At 39.4% G+C, this 27,517-nt stretch overlaps 1 long non-coding RNA gene across 1 annotated transcript in view; it reads left to right on the top strand.

The window, feature by feature from the left end:
* LOC138752283 (uncharacterized) overlaps positions 1-21,674 on the top strand; it is a 28,762-nt gene extending 7,088 nt beyond the window's left edge. Inside the window, exons 2-4 of the long non-coding RNA XR_011350481.1 lie at positions 15,615-15,779; positions 18,389-18,528; positions 21,458-21,674. This is a non-coding gene — a long non-coding RNA (uncharacterized lncRNA). The remainder of the gene's footprint in view (positions 1-15,614; positions 15,780-18,388; positions 18,529-21,457) is intronic.
* The last annotated feature ends 5,843 nt before the right edge of the window (positions 21,675-27,517 follow it).

Here is a 27,517-nt window from a genome sequence, read left to right as displayed (position 1 = left end):
CGACCGGCTGAGATTCTGCAGCACATTTGTGTATTCCAGTTGTATGGAATAGGTTTCTGCATTTCAGCCCTCTTCCCAGTACCGTTGGGTTCATCTACACAAATTATGGTGCTACAAACCTTATGGACATTGCACGATGATCAGCATATATTTTGGGTGAGTGCCTGGAGTACTGTGGAACTGCATGAATCAATGTCTCAAGTCTTTCTGAGTGAAAATAAAATAGAGTGAGGTGATATATTTCATCTATCAGAAGGATTTTATTTTGCCACACTTGACCTTATTAAAGAAAATCAAAGGACATTGTTTTGGATGGATTTAGTAGAATTTAGAAAACAGAATAGAAATAAATGAATCGTTGTTAGGTTGGATGATTGTCTCTTGCAATGCTGTGAGGATCACGCTGGACCCTAAGGTGTTCAGATGAGTGATTTGAAGGTGGGAATGAAATTCGATATATCAGTTCACAGAAAATATTATCGTGCAGGTGAGTATACACTGTAAGGGGTATGCAGAAAACTTCATGGGGAAATGATTAGTGAATGGTCAATGTGGTTCAAGGTGAAATATAATGTGAAAAAATATTGTGAGGTCATCCACTTTGGTAGAAAAAAGTTGATTGTTTTTAAAAAATGGTGACAAATGAAGTGTTGGTGTGAAGAGGTTTTGGGTACAGCCTCTCCCCTACTTCTGACCATCCATACATACAACCAAAAAGTAATACTGCATAAATCAAAAATATATGTAAATATAAAAATTACACTTGGTTGTATGTCCACCAGTGCTAACGGATGCATGTATACAATAGTGACCATCAGACAATAACCTGTCATGGTGTACATCACAGTATCTCTCTCAGTTCATTGTGTTCAGTTTTGGTCCCCTTATCTGAGGAAGGACATCACTGCCATGGAGAGAGTGCAGAAAAGGTTTACCAGATTGATACCAGGGATGGCGGGACTTGCATATGAAGAAAGGCTAGAACGACTGGGCTTGTACTTGCTGGAGTTTAGATGATTAATAGGAGATTTAATAGAAACGTTCAAAATTCTTAAGGGATTTTACAGGCTAGATGCAGGAAGATTGTTCCCAATGTTGAGCAAGTCTAGAACCAGGGGTCACAGTTTAAGGATAAAGGGGAAGTCCTTTAGGACTGAGATGAGGAAGATTTTTTTTCACTCAGAGGGTGGTGAATCTATGGAATTCTCTGCCACAGGAAGTGAATGAGCCCGGTTCCATAGCTATATTTAAGAGAGAGTTAGATTTAATACTTGTGACTAGGGGGAATCAGGGGGTATGGAGAGAGAGAGAGCTGGAACAGGGTACTGAGTGGATGATCATGCATGATGAAAATGAATGGTGGTGTAGGCGAAGGACCAAATGGCCTCCTCCTACACCTATTTTCTATGTTTCTATGTTTCTCAGGATAAAGGAATGCTGTATCAGTTGAGTGGGCTGTCGCGGGAGTACCAGGCAGTGGGATCAGTGCAGGGCTGAAAGCAGGCTCTCAGGAGAATACCAGGGAGTGGGATTAGTGTGGGGACTTAAAGTGGCCTGTTGGGAGAGCGCGGGGCAGTGGGATCAGTGTGCGGGACTGATAACGTGGGGACTACATGCCATGCCGACACACGTCTGACTTGTGTCCATTTCAAGATCTGACCCATTCAGACAGAGCAGAACTCGGACGTATGATGGGGAATGGCTGTATTATTGTTCACAAACTACAAACTAACCTGCAAATATAACCAGCAATCAGGAAGGTAAATGAGATTTTGGCCTTTATTGTTTGAACACAAAGCATAGAGAAATTTTACGTCGATTATACAGGGCAGAGGAAACTTAAACAATTGGAATATTGTGTAGAGTTTTGGTCTCCTCTTGGAATGGAAGATGTTATACAAACAAAGAAATTCAGTGAAGATTCATTAGGTTGATTCCCTTATTGGTGTTTTTAGTGTGAGGAGAAATTAAATCAACTGGACCAACAATGAGTTTAGAATATCAGAGATTATTTCATTGAAGCATTTCTCTTGCCTAACACATGACGAGGATCTTGGGTCTTATCGTATGAGAAGTAAGTATTTAATTTTTATGTAATCATCGCTTCACCTTTAATAATAGCAGCTTAAATGAAGAAAATTAATTGAACTCCATAATTCCATAATTATTTTTGGCCAGATTTGGCTTGTTCTAGTAGAAGAGCATTAACAGCAGGTCAATCACTCAGCAAACGAGGGCAGGGGAATTGTGACCTCTGCAAAGTAGCCTAAAAAAGAGTTATCCACCAACAAAGACTATTTTACTTCAAGAAGACTGACCTGAGCTAGGTTCTCAGTGTTGAATATACTAGTGGACATGTTTGTGAAACAGGAGATTGGTTTTCCAGCTGCTGAACTGGTGATGTTTTGCACGGAATGGGAGATAGGTTAGAGGATTACTGGGAACAGTGATCAACACGGCAATTAGTTACGATGTGATTCTTTGATAAGCTGCCTGACACATGTAGCCTTACTGGAGTTGATCAGCTCAGGTAGGTTCTAGTTAAGTAATGATAAACCTGGGATTTCAGTGCATACTGTCCATTTACATAAGGGTCAAATCATGGAAATCCACCAAGCGTTACCCACCTTGACTGCCGTAACTTGGGTTTTTACCAAAGACCCACAAGGAAAGTTGCAGTTTGTTAAACACTTTATAGATGTTTTATTAAAAAAAAATGAATATCAAGCGCACAAAACATAGCTTTATGTGATTCAATGTGTAAGCCAGGATTTACAATTCAGACAGTGCAGGAAGACATTCATAGGTATATTATTTTACAGAAAATGCTTCTCTATTGGTCTCACTTCTCTCACCATTTCCTATTACCTCGCAAAGTCCACTTTTTAAGCACATACTGTATTCAATTTCCATTTTTAAATTAATCTGGTTCTAACAGCCTTTTCAGGACACTGAATTTTCAAATAAATTCTTCAGATTCCCTGCTACTGTTATGCCAGTGAAGAACATGAGGGCATTATTGTTGTAGCTCTTTCATTGAGCTTAATTATATTGCACAGCCTTTTTGTTGCTTAACACCAGTAACTATCTAACAGGAATACAGATGGTCATTTTTATTTTAATAATGTTGTATAAGCTAATCTGCGTTCAGAATCTCAGGAAGGAATTAGCCAGAGGTCCTTCATTATAGACAAAGCTATTCTTTTTTTTTATTTAAATAATTTGTTTGAGTTCCTTATAGGGATCTGGTTACAGTTTTCTGGGTCAATGTAATTGCAATAATATTGTTTACTTTCTGCTCAGAACCAGTATATGGTCCATAATTTTGAGGAATATAACTACTTCCATATTTCCTAACTCAGAGGGAGACCACAAGGCCCAATGTCTAAATTCTATCTCATAGCTGATTCCCATTCCCTTGTTAACTATTCATGTAATACCATCAATTCCAAGAAGACTCAAATCATCTACCAACCATCACCAATTGAGACAAATTGATTAGAACCATCAATTCAACTTGGCGAAACAACCCTGGAAAATGTGGAACCCTTTCTGTAACTTCTCTGAATAAGGGTCTTTTATGATTTTCACATTTGTATGGACACCAAAATGCTAGTGTACAAAGCAATGGTGAATCCAATGCTTCTGTGTGCATTGAAAACCTGGACAACATAGCAATGACATCTGAAGGCTCTTGAAAACTTCCATCAACGTTGTCTTCGAAACATCTTAAATATCAGCTGGGAAAATGTCAGCGTGCTAAATGAAGCAAAATCAGCAAGCATTGAAGCTTATGTCATTAGGAACCAACTAAGATGGAGTGGTTATATTGTTCATATGGAAGATGAACGTCTGCTAAAACAAATCTTCTATTTCCACCTTAAAGAAGGCAAACATAAAAGAGGTGGACAACAGAAGAGTTTCGAAGACATCTTAAAATCCAACATGAAGACCTGTAATGTCAACATCAATATTTGGGAAGCCAATGCCAAAGGCAGGAAACTCTGTCAAACCATCATTCAAGAAGCAACAGCTACTTTTGAAGCCAAAAGATGTGCAGAACTAAAAGAAAAGAGAAGTAAATGGAAAGAGAGACAGCAACAACCAAAGCTCGTTCTGCCATCTGTAGTGACCAGTTCTGAATGTGGAAGATCTTTCAAACTCAAGATTGGACTCATAAGCTACTTGAGAGCCCATAAATAGATCAGCGGAACAAGATCCTCGATCTTAAGGGTTAGCCACAGCGATGATTCCCATAATTTATTTTCATCAATCCCCAGGTTCCAACACTTACTCCATGCGAGGAGTGATTTAACATGGCCAATTACATGCAAATGTGCACCCTGTTTGGGATAAGGGAGGGAACTGGAGCACCCAGAGATTTCACAGTAAATCACGCAACCTCCACATGGACTAAACCAGGGTCAGAATTGAAGCCGTGAACTCTACTAATTTAATCTCTTGTTGACCACAGACTGGTGCTTCCTCTAAACCTATGATTTTCAAACTGGCCCCCCTAAACTCATATTCCACCTTAAGCAATCCCTATGCCATAGGTGCTCTGTGATTAGTAAGGGATTACTTAAGGTGGTATATGTTTGGAAAGAAAAAGTTTGAAAACCACTGTTTTAATCGTACCTAATTGTCTCATTATGTGCATGTTTTCATAACTCCTCTCAAGCAAAATATTTCAGTAACAATTGGGTCTAGAGCAGTGGTGCTCAACCTTTTTTTTCCCCACTCATGTACCACCTTAAACAATCCCCTTCAAATCATAAAGCAATTATTGCCTAAGGATTGCTGAGGGTGGAATGTGATTTTGGAGGGCCGGTTTGAAAATCACCGTTCTAAATCATTTCCCCCTTATTTCTTAATTGAATTGAATGCAATTATCATAAAAATGGCATGTTGCCATAACAATAACAATTCAATGTTGATGAAAGTTGAACCATCAGCTCCACTTATTAATGAAATCACCCTGTTTTGATCACGGTGGGGTTGTTTCTAGACTGTATGAACCTTCAAAATATTGTTTAATGGTGACCTTGGGAACATTTTGTGGTAGGCAGATATTCAATATTTTTTCTTTAAATTAGCATAAACCCTTGGTAGACATCTCTCCTGACCTGCTGTGAATTCTGACACACCACCTGGCTTCTATCATTTGATAAAATCATTCTGTCTGCTGTACTAAATGATGCTCTATTCACTCTGGCTCTGCAGGAATGCTTTAAACATCATGTACAATAAAATAATTGGCAAATTAAAGAGTGTGCTCAAGTGGCAAAAGTATTTTTATCTGTGTTTACTATGGTGGAAATGAGGAAGTATGATATCTTCTCAAGTAGAGGCGGCTTGCACAGTCAGCATTAAACTTTTTGATCTATACTGAGAGAAGTTCAACTTTGCACCTAATCTTACTTTTCACAAACCCCTTCTGGCAAATGAATCTTAAGCAAATAGTGAAATGTTTAGGATTAATAAGTTGATTTTGAATTGGGCTTCAATGCTATTATTACTGCTGTTGTATTGCAAAGATTATTATGCAACAGGCATAAGCTCAATTAAAATGGTATAAGGTCAAGAAATAAAGAAGGTGGGAGAGTTAAGTTAGAAGTAATTCAAAGTATAAACAATTTTATTTTTCTTTAAATGTAATTTCTTTGTTTTATTCATGTGATAAAATCTTTAAATAAAGTTTCCAAAAAAAAAGTATAAACAATTTGCTGAAGTTGAATTAAGTTTAAACCCTGCTGGGTGTCAAAAAGCAAGTACTAATTTAGACTCAGGATGGTTGAGTGGTTGAGTCACGTTGGAAGTGGACAGATAACCTTGAAGTAAACAAATAGATTAAATCTACCAGGAATATACTAACAAAGTATTGTACCTAAAAGTAAAACAGGGAGAGAATGCCGATTAAAAGATAGGAAGAAGAGCAGTTAAAGTCATCGTTTGCTTCCGGAGAGTTGCTGTGATTAATTTGAGGGGAGAGGAGGTTCACAAGGATGATTCCAGGAATGAAAGATTATCGCTTGAAAGACTTTTGACCTATACTCTTTGGAATTTAGGAGAATGAAGGGAGAATCTCATTGAAACATTTCAAAGGTTGAAAGGCATGGACAGAGTAGATGTAGAAATTTTTTTTTTCCCCATGGTGGGAGAGTATTGGACAAGAGAACACAACTTCTGTATCAATGGGCATCCACTGAGAATAGAGATACAGAGGAATTTCTTTCACCCAGAGGGTGGTGAATCTGTGGAATTTGTTGCCACGGGAAGTTGTGGAGGAAAAGCCATTTGATGCATTTAAGGCAGAGTTTAATCTTGATTAGCCGGAGCATCAAAGGTTATGAAGAGAAAGGTCAGACAATGGGGCCGAGTAGGAAAATGGATCAGCTCATGATCAATGCTTGGGCTGACTCGATGGGCTGAATAGTCTATTCTGCTCTATGTCTAATAGCAACATTAAAGGAGTATCCTAGTGTGCAAGAGAGTAAACAAAAAGCAGAAGGAACGATTTAATGTGTGAGAGAAGAGCAGAGGTTCATGATAAATGAAACATAAAGGGACAGGGATAAGATGATTGTAAATATTGGTAGTTATCAAGGAGAATTAAAGAGAAAATAATTACAGAGGAAACAAGTAAACAGGAACATGGAGAGCCTGCAACCAACAAGATACAAAGGAAAATAATCAGTGTCTCTGAAGACGAAATGCCAAGCAACAGGCTAACAATCACAAGAATTGCCTTTGTGATGTATACAACTTAAAGCTTAAGTGCTATAACAATATACCAGAATAGAGGTGTATTCATGCACTTGTAAGTAAAATCGAGCTATGAATTGGCAAACTTTTAGTCCCAGTGGTACGAGTAGCAAACTTTATGGCACAGGGCACATAAAGGGTTCTCAACTGCACAGTCAAGTTGGTAGTCCTGAACAAATACCTGTATGCATATACATCCAGCACAGTTTTGGATATATCCTGCATCAGACTTTGAATCAAAGTTTTGGCCAATATGTCAGTTGTATCTTGAGATAATGGAAGGAGCTAATATTTGGATACATCTTATTCTCGAGTTGGTCCAGAAATGTAATTGTTTTTGACGTTAGTGGACAACTTGTACCATGCCAAGCACTGTATCTCACAAATTATCACCCAAAATATTTTCATCAGGATTTTTTGCATATGGTTTGTAATTTGGTTGGTTCTTTGAATCATAGATTTATAGAACACGACAGCACAGAAACAGGCCCCCTTTGGCCCTTCTAGTCTGTGCCAAACCATTTTATTTTGCCTAGTCCCACTGGCCTGCACCTAGCCCGAAGCCCTCCCTACCTCTCCCATCCATGTACCTGTACAAATTCTTCTTAAATGTTAAAATTAAACCTGCCTTCAACACCGAGTTCAAATTTAACATGGGGCTCAGTCGCATTCCTGAATGATGAGACTTGCACCATAACTGCTTTCAGTTCAGCCAATAATTTTGCTGGTTATCCTTGACTCAAAAACCGGAAGAAAAGGTTGTGTCCCTTTCTGTGCACCCTCCTCCCATATCCTCCATCAGCAGAAAAATACAGGAGGCGATTTTGGAGAATTAAAATATTGATGCAGACCTCAATTTAACAATAGGCAACGAAGGGTTTGATTGTGGCAGAATAATTTCTTCCCAGTGGATTATATTTCCTGATTAAAAGTGAGGCAGATAACCACTGATGGACTATCTCATGATCTTGAAAGACAAAAGTCTGCAATGCTGTGATTGTGGCTAAAATATAAAAAATGAGGGAGGAAGGCAGCAGGTCTTGCAGTGTCCATGATCCCTGGGCTCTAACTTTGCATCCTCCAAGCACCAAACCCTTCGTTAATAATTAAAATTGCATGAACAAAATGGCTATGGAATTCTCTCATTAATTACTCCAAATAGAGACATGTTTTAAACAGCTCTCAACTATGAAATACAAGTGTATCAAGGGAGAAGAGATCCTGCCCCTAGTAATGTGTTTATCTGCATTGACAAATTCTCTAGTCTGTTATACATCTTGAAACCTGTACATTCTAATTAGCCAAGATAACATTAAATAAATTTAAAAGTCCCACAGTTATAATAAATGGGTACCATATTTTAGTTTTGTTCAAGATTAATGTGGATACTCTTCAGTTCTGCTTGGAAGAATGAATTGATTTATATTTGGTTAGCTTTCAGATATTGTTCACCAAATTAGCCCATATAATTTGGGCAAAGTTAATTATGTATGTTCTTCATTTACTGCTTTATAAATTTAACAACATTGAATTCTAAAGTAAAAGCTGGAGAAACATTTCTCCAGATTGTGTGTTTTTACTTCAACCACGGTGTCTACAGATTTTCGTGTTTTAATTTGATTTCTAAAGGGTTATCTTGGGCATACCAAGGGCTCCATATTCAGGGATTTTATTTCTTACCCTTAGTGTGACTGGTACATGAAGGTGGTTGGATCCCAACAATGGAATTTAACACTATGCCACACATACTATGGCGTCGCTTCTGTGACTTTCATTCCTGGATGGCAAAGCCAACCATTGTATTTATCAACATTGTTCTCCATTGGACAAACTCTTGCCCACAAACTCAACCCATCTATAACTCTCTGCAGACTCTCCCAAACCTCTGCACAATTTGCTTTCTAACTCAATTTAGTGTTATCAGCAAACTGTGATATACTACACTCTGTCCCCTCTTCCAAATAATGTGTATTGCAAACAGTTTTGGGTCTGCAGTGACCATCGCACCACTCCACTCTCTGCTGATTCCAGAGGGACAACTCTCTATCCTCTAATCTCCATCCTATCCTCTTGGTCTTCTATCCAAGCTAATACGACAATACATTAATGTAGCACTTTATGGAATACCTTTTCGAAATCGAAGTGCACAGCATCCACCTATTCCCTTTTATCCTTTAGACTCATTATATTCTTAAAAAATTCCAGTAAATTTGTCAAGGATGACTTGCCCTAAATCTATCTTCTGTCAAATAGAACAATTTCTAAACCTTTTTGTTCTGATTTGTACCACATGCTCACTGACCTTGCTTCGAATCCTCCCCACCTCATGATTTCTGCACTTAATCCTTAAGATTCTTTTTCTCATCCGTTTTAATCTCAGTTAAATTTAGTGTTGTCGGACTCAGTTAGGAAGGGTAATCTGGCAACATTTATTGAAGCATGTATATTGCTTATTGCAAGAAAGGTAAAGACTCAACAAACTGCTCCACTTACAGGACAATTTCTTTATTAAATGTTGATGTAAAAATTCTGGCTAAAATTTAGGCCAGTAGATTGGAGAATATTTCACCATCTATCATCCTTGAAGACCAGACTAGTGTTATGAAAAACCATTATTCTCATTTTAATATATGTCACTTATAAGATACTTTGCATCAACCTTCAAGTCTAGTTCCCAAATGTGTTCTTTCTCTTGATGCAGAGAAAGCTTCAATCAAGTTGAATGGAAACATTTATTCACGATTTTAGAAAATTTCAAATTTTGGATCAGGTTTTATTTCATGGATTAAATTATTGTATACATCTCAATGGCTTCAATTCTTATTAATTTTCAACAATCATAGCCTTTCAATCTTCAATGAGGAATCCATTAATGGTCTCCTCTAAGTCCATTATTGTTTGATTTGGTCTTAAAGCCATTAGTAATTGCATTTCGAGAGTGTGGTGACATTTCAGGGATCTGTAGGAAGTTTCCCTTTCTGCAGATGATCTTTTGCTCTACCTATCAAACCTTCTCTTTTCGTTACTGTTCATGTTGTCAATAGTTTCCCAATTTAGTAAGTTTTCAGGAAATAGATTAAAGTGAACTTTCCCTTTGAACAAACCTGCATCCGTGTGTACCAATTTCCCCCTTAAAATTATGGAAAATCAGTTTAAATATCTTGGTATTATAGTTATGAAGTATCATCAATAACTTTTTAAAGAATGTTTTCTTACATTTTTAAAACAAGTGAAACAATCTTTAACAAAATGGTCACTCCTTGGTCAGTCATATAATTCTGTTGAAAGGAATATCTTACATAACTTTCTATACCTTTTGTAGTCTATATCAATCTTTATTCATAAATGTTTTTTGATTCACTTGATCGCATTATATTGTCTTATATATGGAGGGGTAAGCCCTTTCGTCTAAACAAGGTTCATCTTTAAAAACTAAAAGGAATAGGTTCTGTTCACTACTGGGCAGTCAACATCTTAATTTTATGTTCTGGTTACATTTTCATTATCGAGTGGATAGCAATGGAGTTGAATTCCGCTGAAAAAAAAACCTTCCATTCCAGCTCTTCTTGGATCCTCACTTCCCTTCTCTTTAAATAAATCAATCGATAATCCTATTGTCAGGCATGGTGTTAGAATTTGTGTGCAGTTTAGAAAACATTTTGGACTTTATGGTTTTTCTCTTTTAAACCCTATTTTATCCAATCATCTTTTTCAACCTTCTTTACAAGATTTTGTTTTTCATGGTTGGTTTAATTCATCATTTCAAAGTTCTTTTTCATTGACAATAGTTTTGGGTCATTTGAAAAATTTTCTAAAAAGTTCAACTTACCAAATATTCATTTTTTTACAGACACTTGCAAATTAGACATTTCTTAAATCTCAGATACTGGATTTTCAACTCTGTTGATATGATATTTAGGTTAGAACAGTTTTGCACATGAATTATTTATGAGAAGCTGGTGGGTTTGAGTCATGCCCCTCTAGTTAAAATTAAAAATGCCTGGGAACAGGATTTAAATCTTACACTATTAGATGAAGTTTGGGATCCAATTTTTAATCTGGTTAATTCTACATCTAAATTGCCCATCATTGATTATTACAATTTAAAGTTATACATAGGCTTATATGTGTAAAGTTAAATTATCTCATATCTATTCAGATGTAATCCTTATTGTGATAAATGTAAGAGAGAAGAGGCTTCTTTAATTCATATATTTTTGACATGTTCTTGACTTGAAAAATACTGGAGGGAGATATTTCAAACTCGAATGCTAAATGTAAATTTTAAAAGGTAAATTTAAAAATTAAGCCTACTCCTCTGGTTGCACTTTTTTGGTACAATTGGAGAAGATGATATTCCTTTAACTCCAATTAAATGTCATATTCTACCTTTTGCATCTCTCCTGGCTGGACATGCAATATTGTTTAGATGGAAGGATGTTGCCCCACCCACTCGTGCTCAATGGCTCAGGGACATTATGTCCTGTTTAAATTTAGAAAAGAAAGGTTTCAAATGTTGTGGGGACCATTCTTGAACTACTTTCATAATCTGTATATATAATATTATTTTTAAATGTTTATATTTGCTATTTTATTCCATGAACGAAGTTATAGCTAGCTGATACAAACTATGGCTATAGCTGCATGCAGGTTAGCTTAGAAAGAACACGCTGTTCCCAGAAAGAATGACACAAACCCCAGTTGGGTGTAGTTAACACGCTCAGCTTTATTGGGCTCACAGCCCTGCTTTTATTCTCAAGATGAGGGGTGTGGTCAAAACCCTCTCAGCACTTGTGATCCGCTTTCCCTAATAGGCCAGTTAAACTCTTTTGGTTATGGCCAATTAGAGGGCAGCGCTGCGGGCCTCGTGCAGCCTGCTGGATCGTCGCATTCATCCTTCATTTTGTGAGGACCCATGGGGGAGCTGCGATGGGCCGCCACAAAGTACATATTTTCTTTAGTCATATACCTTGGGTTTAGAATCACACTGTATGAGGAATTATTTTCCTCTTTTCTCTTTTTGTTGTAATTTTGAATTATGGTTATATGAATGTGGTGGTACACCACCGGCCTACTGCAGGGGGCAACATCTGTACCTGCAGGAGTCTAAGGGGACAGGACAACACTTAGCCGACTGTCAATCAGTCAGCCTGAATGGATCAAGCCCCACTCGGTCAGGTGTCAATCACCCTCCGGGATATAAGCCTGCACCGGCCTCCCAAAGTCTCACTCAGAGTTGCTGCAGCTACGGCCAGCCTGGCTCTGTGAAAGTCTTTGTGGATTAAAGCCTGTTGTACAGTCTTTGCCTTGTGTGTGTGTCTGATTCTGGCTAACAGCGCACCACAATGAGCATTATAGCTTGATGTGTTATCAAATTTGTCATATGTTATTAATATCATGTATTCCATAAATGTTTTGTATATGCATGTTTTTTTTAAAATTTACAACAATATTTTAAAAGAATCCTTAACATTCCACGAGCATCTAATATTCATGTCCTAATTTCCACTGAATCATCTGCAATAGCAAAAATTCTTGAGCTTATCAATGTCACAAACTGAGTTCAATTGTGTAATGGACTTTGGTCAAAGAGCTCTACGCAATTCTGCACCGGCAAATCCCTGAAAATGGTTTTTTGTCGATTTACTCTCCCTTGTTTGTTTAATGGGCCTTTCCAATTGCTTAAGAATTTAGGATGTGCGAGCAAGAACCAGCTACTTGGGCCCTTGCTGTGACATTCAATAATATCAAGGTTGATGCAATCTTAACCTTGCATTCCTGCCTCTCCAATAACTTTCATTCACTGAACAAGGATTTACTTCTGCCTTTAAAATTCTCAGAATCCACCACAATCTTTTGCAGAAGAGTTTGCCAAAGACTTACAAACTTTCAGGCCATCTTCTCTATGGCTCATCTATTATTTTCTTTACAATCTTGTAGGCTTTTCAAAGGTGATCTATGTCCTTTTCGAAAGAGCTGCGGTGTCTGCACCATTTCCTGATTACTATAACCACTCATCTGCAGCATATCTTCAACACTGTGCTATTTTAACTATCTATTTTGTAATAAATCAATAGCCTGCAAAATAAAGTACTGTAATTAAATATGTTGAAACTGGAAAGCACAATAAAATTCTACAACTTTCATCAGACAAATCTTTCCTAAATAGCATAGGAGACTCATCTCACAACCCTTTGTCCAATTTCAATTTGTTTATGTGGTGATACTTCACTATCCTACTACCCTCTGTACCTGCAGGAAGATAACTGGAGGGCAGGCCACGCCTGGCCAGCTGTCAATCAGCCAACTTGAATAGACCTAACTACACCCGGCCGGTTGTCAATCAACTGCCCGGGATATAATCCTGAGGTGGCTCCTCCTGAGCCAGTCACTCAGGAGTCACCATTACAGTTACCACTGTAGCAGAGACTTTTAACTGAATAAAGCCTGTTGTACAGTCTTTCTGGAGTTTTGTGTCTGCTCACTGCTGCAGCCGTGCATCACAGTTTAGAAATGATCAACTTCTCACAAAGCGCTATCCTTGCTGATCTCCGCTCAATTGCCCCATCAAAGAGTAAAACAAAATTAGGGTTTACCTATCTGCCTCCTTGCCCATTTAATTTCTTTTTACAGGATGTGGGTGCCGCTGACCAGTTCAGCATTTAATGGGGAACTCTAATCATCTCAGAATTTGAGAGCAATGCCACGGATTGTTTAAATAGTGTCACAGGCAGACTGGAATCGCATAAAAATATTGGCTTTTCTTCTTTCTGAAGCATCTGAATAAGCAGTATGGTTTTTATTTTTACAACAATTCAGTAATTTTACAAACTGTTCAGATACAGTGACCTATGGCAACGGGTCAGAGGGTTAAGAACCATTAATAGTAAACAATCCCAGACCTTCAAATTCAATTGTATCCAACTCAGATATAGAAACATAGAAATATAGAAGATAGGAGCAGGAGTAGGTCATTCGACCCTTCGAGCCTGCTCCGCCATTCAACGAGATCATGGCTGATCTTAAAGTTCAGTACCCCGTCCCCGCCTTCTCTCCGTAACCTTTAATACCCTTATACTGAAGAAATAGATCTAATTCCCTCTTAAATAGATTTAATGAACCTGCCTCTACTGCCCTCTGTGACCCTCTGGGTCAAGAAATTCCTCCTCATCTCGGTCCTAAATGGTTTGCCTATTATCCTCAAACCATGGCCCCGGGTTCTGGATTTTCCCATTATTGGAAACATCCCATCTGCATCCATTCTGTCCAGTCCTGCCAGAATTTTATATGTCTCTATGAGATCCCCTCTCAATCTTCTAAACTCCAGCGAGTACAATCCCAATTTGCGCAATCTTTCCTCATAAGTCATTCCTGCCATTCCAGGTATCAGCCTGGTGAATCGCCTCTACACTCCCTCCATTGCAAGAACATCCTTCCTTAGATAAGGTGACCAAAACTGCACACAATACTCCAGGTGGGGTCTCACCAAGGCCCTGTACAGCTGTAGTAAGGTATCCTTGTTCCTATACTCAAACCCTCTTGATATGAAGGCCAACATACCATTTGCCTTTTTACCGGCTGCTGTACCTGCATGCTCGCCTTCAGAGACTGATGTACAAGTACCCCTAGGTCTCTCTGCACTTCCCCATCTCTTAATCTATTGTCATTCAAATAGTAATCTGCCCTCCGGTTTGTATTACCAAAGTGGATAACCTCACATTTATCCACATTGTAGTGCATTTGCCATGTATCTGCCCAGTCCCTCAATTTATCCAAATCACGCTGGAGCTTCCTGACCCCCTCTTCCATGCACACAACCCCTCCTAGCTTAGTGTCATCTGCAAATTTGGAGATATTACATCCAATCCCCTCATCCAGATCATTAATGTAAATTGTGAACAGCTGGGGTCCCAGTACAGATCCCTGTGGCACCCCACTGGTCACCGCCTGCCACTCAGAAAATGAGCCATTTATCCCAACTCTTTGTCTTCTACCTGCCAGCCAGTTCTCAATCCACATCAATACTTTGCCCCCAATCCCATGAGCCTTGATTTTGGAAGCCAGTCGTTTATGCGGGACCTTATTGAAGGCCTTTTGGAAGTCCAGGTACACCACATCCACTGGCTCTCCCCCATCTATTTTACCTGTCACCATCTCAAAGAATTCCAATAGATTTGTCAAGCACGATTTACCTTTTTTAAATCCATGTTGACTCCATCCGATCCCTTCTCTGCTAGTCATATGCTCCGCTATTACATCCTTAATAATGGATTCCATCATTTTGCCCACTACTGATGTAAGGCTCACCGGCCGATAATTCCCCGCTTTTTCTCTACCCCCCTTTTTAAATAGTGGGGTAACATTAGCTACCCTCCAATCCATGGGTACTGATCCTGAGTCTATCGAGTTCTGTAAAATAATTCTTAAAACATCTGCTATCTGAATGGCCACTTCTTTAAATACCCGAGGATGTAGATTATCAGGCCCTTGGGATTTATCTGCCTTCAATCCCATCAATTTCCCCAAGACCTTGTCCTTAGAGATACTGATTTCTTTCAGTTCCACCCTTGCATTAGTCTCTATGTTTCCCAACATCCTTGGGAGGTTATTTGTATCCTCTCTTGTAAAAACAGAACTAAAGTAAGAATTTAATTGGTCTGCCATTTTCTTATTCCCCATTATATATTCCCCTGATTCTGACTGCAAAGGACCTACTCTGGATTTCACCAATCTTTTCCTCTTGACATATTTATAAAAGCTTTTGCAGTCGGTTTTTATATTTGCCGCAAGCTTACTTTCGTAATTTATTTTTGCTCTCTTGATTAAGCCCCCATCTTCTTTTGATATAGCACACAATGATCAGCACCTGAAATTACAAGGACACAACTGTGACATCAAAGGCCACCATCAGCTTCAGTGACAACTGCACAACGTCTTGACGTATTGTGGCCATTTGAAATAATTGTTTCTCAAAACGAAGCATGATCTTTATACAGATCCCAATGGAAGTTACGGTGAGAGAAATCCCGATCTTTTTTTTGGAGAAAAAAGATTATATTGCTAGATACTTCAGTACAATGTACCACTGCACGGATCCCAAAAATGCACTTATAAGTAATTCAGTCATTGTACCAGGAGGAAAAAAAAAATGATAAACCTTGCACTTAATGTTATAAACATTTTGCTTTTGCAAAGTGCAGACAGATATTCGATTGTTCGTGAGTAGATTGAATGAAGAGGACAAGAGTCTGGACCAAAAAATCTGTTCTTGAAAACTTAGAGAGGCCAAATGTCAAGCATCACTACCTTCTGCCTGAAGGTAACAGCAAGAAAGAGCACGCCCATGGTGTGAGGACCCTTTATGACGATAGTTCCTCACTTGGTTATTTCGATGATGGAGCCAGTGGGTGCTCTTGAAAGCTTTGGCTATGTTCACCACTACCTCCAGCCTTCTATGTTCCTGGAAACTTGAGTTTCCAAACCAATATAGGATACAATGGTCACGAGGTTGACTTTATTTCTCAACACGTTGTATAAATCACATATGAGCCCAAGATCTTTCTTCCTCCAGCTGAAGGTACTTGCCAAGAAAAACTTTTTTGAATTCAATTAAAAGGCAATAAATACATAAGATTAGGGCAACACAGTTGGTCTACAATGCCTTCACAGCGCCAGCGATCGGGACTGGTGTTCGAATCCCATAATGGCTGTAAGGAGTTTGTCCGTTCTCTCTGTGTCTGCACGGGTTTTCCCCAGGGGCTCAAGTTTCCTCCCATTGTTTGAAAAGCACTGGGTGTATAGGTTAATTGGATGTAAATTGGGCGGCATGGACTCGCAGGCCAAAATGGCCTGTCTAATTTTTTTTTTAAAGATGTAAATATTCATTATCATCCTAGTGCATTAAGAACTTGACTTGCAATGCTGTAAAGGGTCCTTTTATGATGTCTGACCAGTCTATGATCAGTGTGCCAAGGGGAGGATCATGAACTAATTTACTACATTATCATCCAGATCATTGATATAGATGACAACAATCAACCCAGCACTGATTAACTAGTGGATCAGTGGACTAGCCTCCAGCTAGTCAGGCAAACATCTACTATTAATCGAGTTTACCGAATACCGAGCAACTCAACATTCTTCACCATAACCGATGGAACAAAATAACGGTGATGCCAGAGCTGCTGTAATGGCAGAGATCCTGCTGGTGCAGACCAGGGAGAGTAGAGAGTGGAGACACAGCCACCACTCTGAAGGGTTCAACCACCCGGTTTTCATGCAGGCTGCACAGTACAGGCTTTAAACGGCCAGTGAATGGAAAGTAAAATTGTGCAACCATGGGGGTCTGTGCCCAAGATGGCGGTGCCTGTGCTAGTGTCTCAGCAGCTAAGACCCCCACACAGGCTGCGAACTGTTGGCAACTGGCTCGTGGGAACCAGGTCTCGGAGCTGGAATTTGATGGATTTCTGAGGGCAAGAAGGGCTCCCAAAGGGCCTCCGGCACTGAAGGCTTCCTGGTCATGTCAGAGGTTTGTATCTGGAGCTCAGGTGGCCGATGAATCTAACTGGAGTATGTGTGGCACCAGAGGCTGCGGGAATGCTGGAGGGAAACCCACAGACACTCGGTGTTTCTCTCTCTCTCTTGTACTCTGAAGGGAGCTGGGTGACACTAAGGGCGACTCTGCCTTACAGCAGGTAGAAGGCCATTTTGTGTAATGTTACTATTTCAAGGCAATAAATGAATCTTGTATCTTGTATCTTTTACTTTGTAATGTAGCAATCAGAACTGCACACAATACTCAAAATGTGGCCCAAACTATTTTTTTACAGCTGTAAAGAATTTGAGACTCAACCCCCTGATCAATGAAAGGAACCAAACCATTTACCACATACTTTCTCCTTAATTTGTCTTTTCCAATGTACAATAACTCACTGGATTAACTTGTATCTGCCATCACTGCATTTTTGTCTCCAAATGATCTATATCCTGCAGCAACCTTTGACAACACTTGTCACCATCCACAAGGTCAATTTTAATGTCCAAATTTTCATGCAAACACACACACACACACACACACACACACACACACACACACTGGATTTCGGAAAGCCAGATAATTTAAGTCCACCCAAATTGTGCTGCCATATCCACCCCCACTCTCTTTCAGTCACTCTGCCATCGCCCCCCACCCCCCCTTTGCCTGCCTGACTCGTGATGCTGGTCCCTCGCCTGCCCGACTCGTGCTGCCTGTCTCTTCCCCCTCGCCTGCCTGACTCGCGCTGCCAGTCTCTCGGCCGCCCGACTCACACATCCGGTCTCCCCCCGCCCTCGCCTGCCTGACTCGCGCTGCTGGTCTTCCAGCCGCTTGACTCACGCTGCCAGTGTCCCACCCGCCCAAATCGTGCTACCGGTCTCCCGGCCGCCTGACTCGTGCTGCCGCCTCTCTCTCCACTTGCCAGATTTTGGAGCTTTCTGGATTTTAGTTGTCCGGATAAAGAATCGTGTACCTGTATTACATAAAAGGGAGTTCCCTGCACTGATCTCTTTGAAATACTGTTGGTCACAGACCTGCGGTCTGAGAAACACTTCACCACCATTGCCACCCCTGTCCCTTCTTTTACAGCCAAGAAAATATTGAGTTCAGTTAACCAAGTCACAGCAGATCCTATAAGTCTTCATGTCTTGGATCAGCTAACCAGAAGAGACATAAAATTGCATATGGATAAAATGCATTTCCATGTCCTCCTCAGAAAACAAAATCAGGTTTGTAAGACACAGCCTGCCATGCACAAAGCCAAGCTGACTGTTTATTTTAAACCCATGCTTTCACAAATGCGAGTACAGTAATTTAAAAAAAAACCTTGGTACCTATGGGGATTGGTAGATGCCGGATAAGTGAATTTTATGGTTGCTTGAGATTCCACGTTGCATGATTGGCAAACTAACGGTGCCAATGTTAAACTTTCTCATTTTTTTCCCTATTTATTTTCTGAGATTTCTTTTGCTAGTTTCTTGAATTCTGGATAACTGGGGTTTCTTACAGTATATCCTATCCCTAAGAATCCTCTCTAATAGCTTCCCTACCACTAATGTAAGGCCTACTGGTATGTATTGTATTGCCTTTCTTAAACAGAGGAACAAGTACTTTTCAGTCCTCTGGAACCTCACTTGAGGTTAGTCTTGGTGAAGGTTTCCAAATAAAAATGTTGACCGTTCTTTTTCTCCCACTGATGCTGCTCAACCAATTGCGTTCCTCCAGCGGATGACAACTTTTTTTTGGATCTAGAAAGGTTACATTGCGAGTGAATTTGAGCAAAAGTTAAGATTTTAGAATAGTGTCTGATGAAGTTGTATCTGCACGGAGTGAGGGTGGCCACTTTTTATCAGATTGATCCCTGGGATGACAGGTCTGTCATTTGTGCAGAGATTATGTAGATTTGATGAAAGAATTATGATTATTTAAGCATTCAAAGCTCATGGAGTTTGACAATGCGAATTAAAGCTGATATTTCACTGAATGAAGTGTCAATGAAGCAGATATCGCAATCTCAAAATAGGCCAGAGGCCATTCAGAACTGAGATGCGAAGAGGTGCTTTGAAATTCAGTGCCCAAAAGGGTTGTGGAATCTCAGGCACCTTGAAAGTGTATATATTTAAGACAGAAATAGAAAGAAAATTCACTATATTAAGAAAAAAAAGGTAACGGGTTTGCACAGGAAAGCAGCAGGAAAGTAGCATATCAGTTGTGAATACCAAAGTAGCCACAAGAGTCCAAATTGTCTACTCCTGCTCCTGTTTCTTATTATCTCATTTGTTATCAGGGTCTCAGTGTTTGGTGAGTACCATTAAGAAATGTTTGTTGAAGAATTTCAGGCAATGGCGATGGAAAGACTGTCACAGCATGTATTTTGTATTTCCACCAGTTTTCTGTTCAGTTTTCACAAGAAGACTGGCAAAAGTCCTGTGGATTTTTAGTGCCCTTTACATTGAATGTGTACCCACTATGTGATACCGTAGTCCCCTGTGGTTCCTTTTCATCCACCTTTCCTTTGGCAAGTTGGCAACCCATTATCAATTAGGAGCTTAACTTCATAAATTTAATCAACATCTGTGACAAACCCATGAGATCAGCCAATATTACACCGCCTGTTCTCTGCATTAAATTGAGCCATATGAAACTAATTACAGTTGCTGTTTAAAATTATTCACTGTTGTTTTTAAAGAAAATCACAATTTCTTTGTGGCTGTATTGACTGTTAAAATTTGGTCTGTGGTTTCTATTTTAGATGACCCTGAGAATTCATTTTATTTGTGAAATGGTTTTCAAACTGAATTCATATACAGTACTATCAAAGCAAAAACTGCAGGTTCCACACAGTGAACAAGTTCCATTAGGTATTATTCTCAATTAATTAAAGCTGGTGGTGAAAAATCATTTGTGTTTTGGGACTTTCCCCTACATTGTTATCAAGGCACATGCTCTATGCCCTCAAACCAGAGTTCCCATTCCTATTGCCTTATCATAAAGTAGGTCATGTCAGATTGAGTCTGGCAAATATTGAAATATGTGCATATGTGCTCTGTCTTACCTCAAAAGGCTAAGGATGCAGAGCAAGTGATTAATTTCAGCCGCCAGGTGCTGTATGTAAATGCACCATGGTTTCTTCTTCAGGCTGCATTACATAACAACTTGCACCACATCCGACAAAAGCTAGTCAGGGGCGTTCTTTATTCTGCATCAGAATAATTATTTTAACTTCTTCCAAATTCAGCCAATACTGATGTTGTGCCAGAGGAATATAGTTTTGATATAGAAATTCTATAGCTCTTTGAAGACAAATCAATTCCCTTTTTTTCAGAGTGAGCTTATAAAACAACTGAAGTTATAAACTGGAGACATGGAAGACTGTGGATGCTGGAAGCTGAAGCTACATGCAGTCTGCTGAGAAAACACGATGGGTGGAGCAGCTTCAGTGGGAGAAAAATAATGGTTGATATTATGGAGCAAGGCCCTTTATCAAGATTGTCTTGATGAAAGGTTCTGGCCCGAAAACTCGACCATTCTTTTTTTTCTCTCTAATGCTACTCATCCAACAGACTGTGATTAGTAAATGAAGTTATAACATTTGTTTAATGAACGTGCACTGCAAAACAGGAGAAAGGAGTGGCCATTGGTCCAATAAGCTCGTTTTGCTCTTTTATTGTTTAAGCCTCAGCATATGCTAAATCACCTCTGGAATTTTACTCGGATTTGAATGTCATTTTTTGAATATATGTTGAGCAACAAATGTGAAACAGAGAAGTTGTACAGCAGGCATTTATATATTAATCTCTGACAATTCTAGATGTTTTATTATTGTTATAATTTTATCTGGCACAAAATTCATTCATTCATCCTTACGAAGGAGTGAAAGATAAAGTTCAATCTGCTATTAATAAGACAATTAGGACTCATCTATTTTGTCTCACTTCTCATGGAGTTGTTCAGGACGGAACAAGTAACTTTTATTAAGGATTCAATTTCAATACAAGCTGAGATTCAGTAACTATTTACCTGTGAGTTTAAATTAATCTTTTCCTACTGCCTGGGGAGTTTTTTTTTTGTTAGGTTATATATGAATCAAAGATTTTGTAACTTGACATGAAAATCTTTTGAAATTTAAAACAGTCATTTACACGCCTTCTTTTGCAGAATTATACAAGTGTTGCAATTTGGAAAACAAATCTTGATCCAACCATAAATTTTAAAAAAACTCAACACATGGGCTGATTCAATGAAAAGATTCTGCTATGTTCTCTTCATTGTCAACAAGAGGAGAGATAAATTACTTCCCTTGCAAATGAATTGCTTAACAATATTGTGGACTGCCATGTTCCTCTATTTTAAATAAAAACCTGCAACACTAAAATGTTTCATGGATAATAATACATATAAAAAATATTTTGAGAGTGCAGAGTTTGAATGTCCCCATCAGGATTAAAGGCACTGTTTTAATCATACCTCATTGACTCGTTATGTGCACGGTATCATTACTCCAAAGGAAATGAGCCCATGACAATTTTTCTCAAGAAAAATATTTCAGTAACAATTGTGTCTAGAGAAGTAGTTCTCAGCCTTCCCTTCCCATTCACATACCACCTTAAGCGATCCCTTATGAATTACAGAGCACTTATGGTATACGGATTATTTAAGGTGGTATGCGAGTAGAAAGAAAAAGGTTGGGAATCACTGCTCTACAGCTGCCTCCTTCAGAACCCAAAGACACATTCTATCTGGTCTGGTAGACTTATCGACATTTTAGACCATTTATCTTCCCAAATACCTTCTCTCTCCAAGAGAGTCATGAGTCATGAAAGTCTAGTATGCTACTAATATCTTCCATAGTGAGGACTGATCCAAAATATTCATTCATTTCCTCAGCCATCTCCTTGTCTCCCATTACAATTTCTCCAGTCATCTATCCAATGACTACTTTGGTCACTCTTTTACTCTTTATATTTAAAAAAAAGCTTTTAGTATCCTCTTTGATATTACTTACTACTCTCCTTTCATCATTCATCTTTCCCTTCCTTATCACCTTGTTAGTTGTCTACTCTAAGTGTGTAAACATTTCCCAATCCTCTATTTTCCACTTACTTTTGATTGTCTGCCCTCTCTTTTTCTTTTAGTTTGGCAACTTCACTTGTCACATTTTTCCATTTTCAATTTTCAATGCATTGTCTGAAATCTTGTCTGAGGCAACATTATCTTTTGGATGGAAGTTGGATTGATAATTAGAAGCAGAGGGGATGAGGTAAAATTGACAGTCATTTCACAGAGCTAACACAGCCAGAATACTCCTTCTTGATTTCAAGATTCAATGTACATTGTGGTATAAAAGATCTTTTTTTTTGAGTTATTGCTGGTCAACTTGTGGTATCAAGTTATCCTTGCTGCAGTTTTGTAAATATCAGAAATCTGAAACAATTAAAAAAAAAGATGACAACACTCAGCAAACCAGGCAGCATCAGTGGAGGGAGAAACTGAATGAATGTTTCAGGCAAATTCAATGCCCTCTCGTCAGAACTGAAACCTGAACCTGGTAATTCTCTGTCTTTCTTCTGAGATGTTTGAAGGGACACTGAGTATTTTCTGCATTTTCTATTTTTTTAATTTATTTTTGGCCAATATTCTTGTCTAGATAGCATAATAGAAATTTTACAGATTCACGAATGGAGAAAAGTTATGATGATGGATATTGCTGATCACACTAGGCAGATGATGAATATTAATTTAACTACATTTAATGATCATTCAATGTTACTTAAAAAATTTTAAGAATTTATTTTTAAGCTATTGTCATACATTTGGAAAGATCTCATAGAATTAAAAGCTGGACTTCAAACATTTATGGCTTATAGTATTGGCCTGCTTCCTTAATTATTTCCAGATATTCCTGATCTCTCAGATACTTCATTCAACTTTTGTTGAATGATGGTCCAGGTTCAACACACGAGGCCTCAGGGCCTGGACTGAAATTTTAATGACAGATGGCTTGTAGATTATTTCCAATATTTAGTGACTCCTTTTTAATTCAAAGGCTAAGAAATAATCTGAAAATTCCTTCTGTGAAATCTATTTCGCGCTTAAGCTGAAGCTTTAAAAATGGCACTCAAAAGATTTTGCCAAGACTTTGAAGGAAAGTGGTTCAAAGTTGAGGTGAGACAAAACTAAGCCACAATCTAATTAAATAGCAGAGCCGAGCTGGAAGCCTGATTGATCTTGTACTAGTCCTCTTATCCCTTTGTTTATACTTAATTTTGCTTTTGGTCTAGAATTAAACAATTTCATATGGAACAGAGAGCATATTTTGGTAACTTCATCCTGGAAGGTTGATGCTGAGATCATTTCCTCTTACTGCATAGCCTCAGAGAAGGTGGTATATCTTAGGCTAAGGGGTGAAGTCAAAAGGAATTGCTTCACCAAGTATTGTTCATTCGTTTGAAGATTTCCTGTTTGAATGCTCGAAAGCTGTGAATGCTGAATCGTTTGTATATGAACTTGAGATCAACATGCAACCAAAACTATAGGGATTGGATGGGAAAGTGAAGTTAAGTTCACACTCACATATTAGCGTCAATGACAATTTCTACTGTTTGGGTGGTCCATTCGTCAACAGCAATGAAGTTTGTCTTGACGGGTTTGGCTTTTATGTAAATCTGTACTGTCTCAAAGCTGACACAAAAATCTTTCGACTTCTGAAGGACCATATTATTTTGATGGATGGATTTGACATGTGGCTTACACATTAGTATGCTTCAATTTCAAGAAGGGTCGCATTTCAAGTTTTGAAGGATAACATTTCATTCTTGCCCAGTCCGAATAAAAACATCAAATTGAATTTGGATCAGGCCTTTGATTTAAATCCCAAATTATTTTTAGTTTGGTCTGAATATCACGTTATATTTTAAGAAATGATGATGAATAATAAATAAACAATATTCACTGTGTGCTAAATTCATTGTTGAAGTGTATTATTGTTAAATTTCAATTTGAGAAGCCATGCAGTAAAATCAATTATCTGACAGTCCATGACCCACGATATCGTATGAAACCTCAAGCAGAGTTGAACAATAGTTAGTCTTCAAGAAGCTGAAAAATTGTCCAATAAACAGATTTGTCCAGACTGAAGCTGGTCCATAAATTTCCTTCAAGACATGTCGTCATTCAATTTCTTCAGCATGAAGTATCCTACAGGGAACTGATATCGACAAGATGGAATATTTTACTTGATTATATCAGCTTTAGAAACTGGAAACTGAAATATACCATAGGGAAAATTTATTTGATTCATTAATTCCTTTTGATGTATTGCAAATCATTTCTTATGCAATGTATTGACCCAGAATGGAAAGGTGCATGTGTTCTTCACTTACATACTATTGGGTCTGAACTTCCCCTTAGCATATCACATTCTATGCACCTTCCAAACTCCTCTTCCTGGACAGTTCTCTCTTTATGGAGGGGGCCACACCACCAAAAATCACAAGGGAAATTGGATAACCAGCCAATCCTGAAGGAAATTTGCTCCGTGAGTGTCTCAGGAGCAGAGCGCAGTTGGAAATATCTCTTTCTGCCCAATAGGGCATAGTTTGGGGCAAGAAAGTCCGGTTTTGGATGCTTGCCGTGGGAAATTGCATTGTGGGACTGATTGCATTTTTTCAGGCGAAACTGGGCCAAAGCTTGGTGTCGTAAGAAAATTGTAAAATCCGACTAATAAGTTTTAGGCAATCTTAATATGTTAACCAGAGTCCTCTGGCCAAATTGGTTAAAACTTTCATTTTAGAAAGTTCTATTCGTGCATCATTCACTCTTGGCGGCAGTGCAGATTTTAAAATCAACAAAGGTGTTTTTTGAACACCTTAATTTAGAGTCATAAAGTTTTACAGCATGGTTACAGATGTTTCTGTCCGACTTGTCCATACTGATCAAGCTAAGCAAGTCCCATCATTTCCCTCTACTTGCCCTATATCTCACTAAGCCTCTCCAATCCACTCAATTTGTAAATACCTCTACGACTTCCTCTATCAATTTGTTTCACCTTGGCATGAAATATTTTCCCCTCAAATCCTTTTTAAGTCATTCCCCTCTCACCTTAAATCTATGCTTTCCAGGTTAGCCTGGGATTACCCTATGACTAGTTACCTTATCTCTCTTCTCTTTGGCTTGGCTTCACGGACGAAGATTTATGGAGGGGGGTAAATGTCCACGTCAGCTGCAGGCTCGTTTGTGGCTGACAAGTTCGATGCGGGACAGGCAAACACGGTTGCAGAGGTTGCAGGAGAAAATTGGTTGGTTGGGGTTGGGTGTTGGGTTTTTCCTCCTTTGCCTTTTGTCAGTGAGGTAGGCTCTGCGGTCTTCTTCAAAGGAGGTTGCTGCCCGCCGAACTGTGAGGCGCCAAGATGCACGGTTGGAGGCGATATCAGCCCACTGGCGGTGGTCACAAATACATTATAAACCTTGAAAAGGTCCTTATTTCCAGGGAGCAAAGTCCTAGTTTCTCCTTGTAACTCAAGCCCACCAGTCACAGTAACAATCACATAATTTTTTTTGACACTCTTTCTGACTAAATTAATCTTTCCTGCCAGTGGATGACCAGATTTGCACATAATCATCTGATGTGTGGTCTCACTGATATTTTGCACAGTTCCTGCTCCTGTACTCAGTCCCCTGATCTTTGAGGGTAGGCTTGCCAAATGTATTCTTGACCTGTGTTGCTCTTAGGTAGTTGTATGCCTTGGAATCTCTAATGATGCCCTCTCCTTTCATTCACCATTCACCACGTATGTCTTGTCCTGATTAAGCAAATCTGCATTCCTCCCTCCACAAAAAAAAAGATAATGCGGTGAGAGAGGAGTAAACCCTAACCTCTAACATATGAATCAAGGCAACATGGGGATTGTTTACTTGTGCACGTCACAACATGGGGTGGAAGAAACACCGTGTGAGAATCAAATGCAAAAGGAAATTTGAGATACGGACCCGTTGTGGATTCCGCCATCTGGGCTATTGAGACTGCTCTGCCATTCAATAAGATCATTGCTGATGTGGCCACAGACTCAGATCCATTGTTCCCCATAATCCTTAATTCCCTATTCTTCAAAAGTCTATCTGGACCTTAAACCTGTACATGTTCAGTGAGGGAGCCTCTACTGCTTCCTTTGGTAGGGAACTTCATAGATTCATTACTCTCCAAGCAGTTCCTCCTCACTTCTATCTTAAACCTACTCGCCGGAATCCTGAGGCTCTGTCGCTTAGTCCTTCCAGAAGAAACAAATCTCCCTGCTTCTATCTTATCTATTCCTTTCATAATTTATTATATCTATATGATTCCCCCACCTCCTTCTAAACTCCACTTATAAAGGGTAAAGGTAAAGGTTCTATTTTTGTAATGTAATACTGTGGTGTGCTGTTAGCCAGATTCAGACACACACAAGGTAAAGACTGTATAACAGGCTTTAATCCACAAAGACTTCCACAGAGCCAGGCTGGCTGTGGCTGCATCAAGTCTGAGAGAGGCCTCGAGAGGCTGGCGCAGGCTTATATCCCAGAGGGTGATTGACACCCATCGGGTGGGGCTTGATCCATTCAGGCCGACTGATTGACAACCGGCCAGGTGTTGTCCTGTCCCCTTACACTCCTGCAGGTACAGAGGTTGCCCCCTGCAGTAGGCCGGTAGTGTACCACCACATTCACCCACTTCTTTAAAATTGCCCCGGAGGGGGGGCAGTAACAAGGAATTGCACCAGCTATATACATACAATATTTACGATTCGGCAACAGCCGGGGTCTCTGTGACCGTCGTAGGACTGGCTCCTTGTCACTGGTCAGAGGGGAAGTAGGTGGGCTGATAACAGGGGTGTGTGTGGCTGGTGTGGTGCCGTGCGGAGGGGTGGCCAGCGGGGCTGGGGTTGATGAATGCGGGTCGTATTGGATGGGTGGGTGGGGGAGGGCGGGTTCATATCCTAAGGCTGAAGCAGGCCCCTGGTTGTCAAGGAGACCCAGCACGCCCCATAACTGCCTGGGGATGGGGATGTATGCCTGGTCAGCATCATCCTCGTTTGGAGGGTGGCTTGGTGTGGTGGGTGCTCCTGCTGGTGCCAGGTCCCTGATTGAGATGGTGTCCACCCTGACTGCCGAACCTAATGTAAGTGTAGTTATAATTTTCATGAAGGAGGAAAACCTGCTCTACCAGGGCTTCGGCAGAAGCAC

The sequence above is a fragment of the Narcine bancroftii genome, chromosome 2, assembly GCF_036971445.1.
Source record: "Narcine bancroftii isolate sNarBan1 chromosome 2, sNarBan1.hap1, whole genome shotgun sequence".
Classification (NCBI taxonomy): Eukaryota; Metazoa; Chordata; class Chondrichthyes; order Torpediniformes; family Narcinidae; genus Narcine; species Narcine bancroftii.
This window is presented reverse-complemented; position numbering and strand designations above follow the sequence as displayed.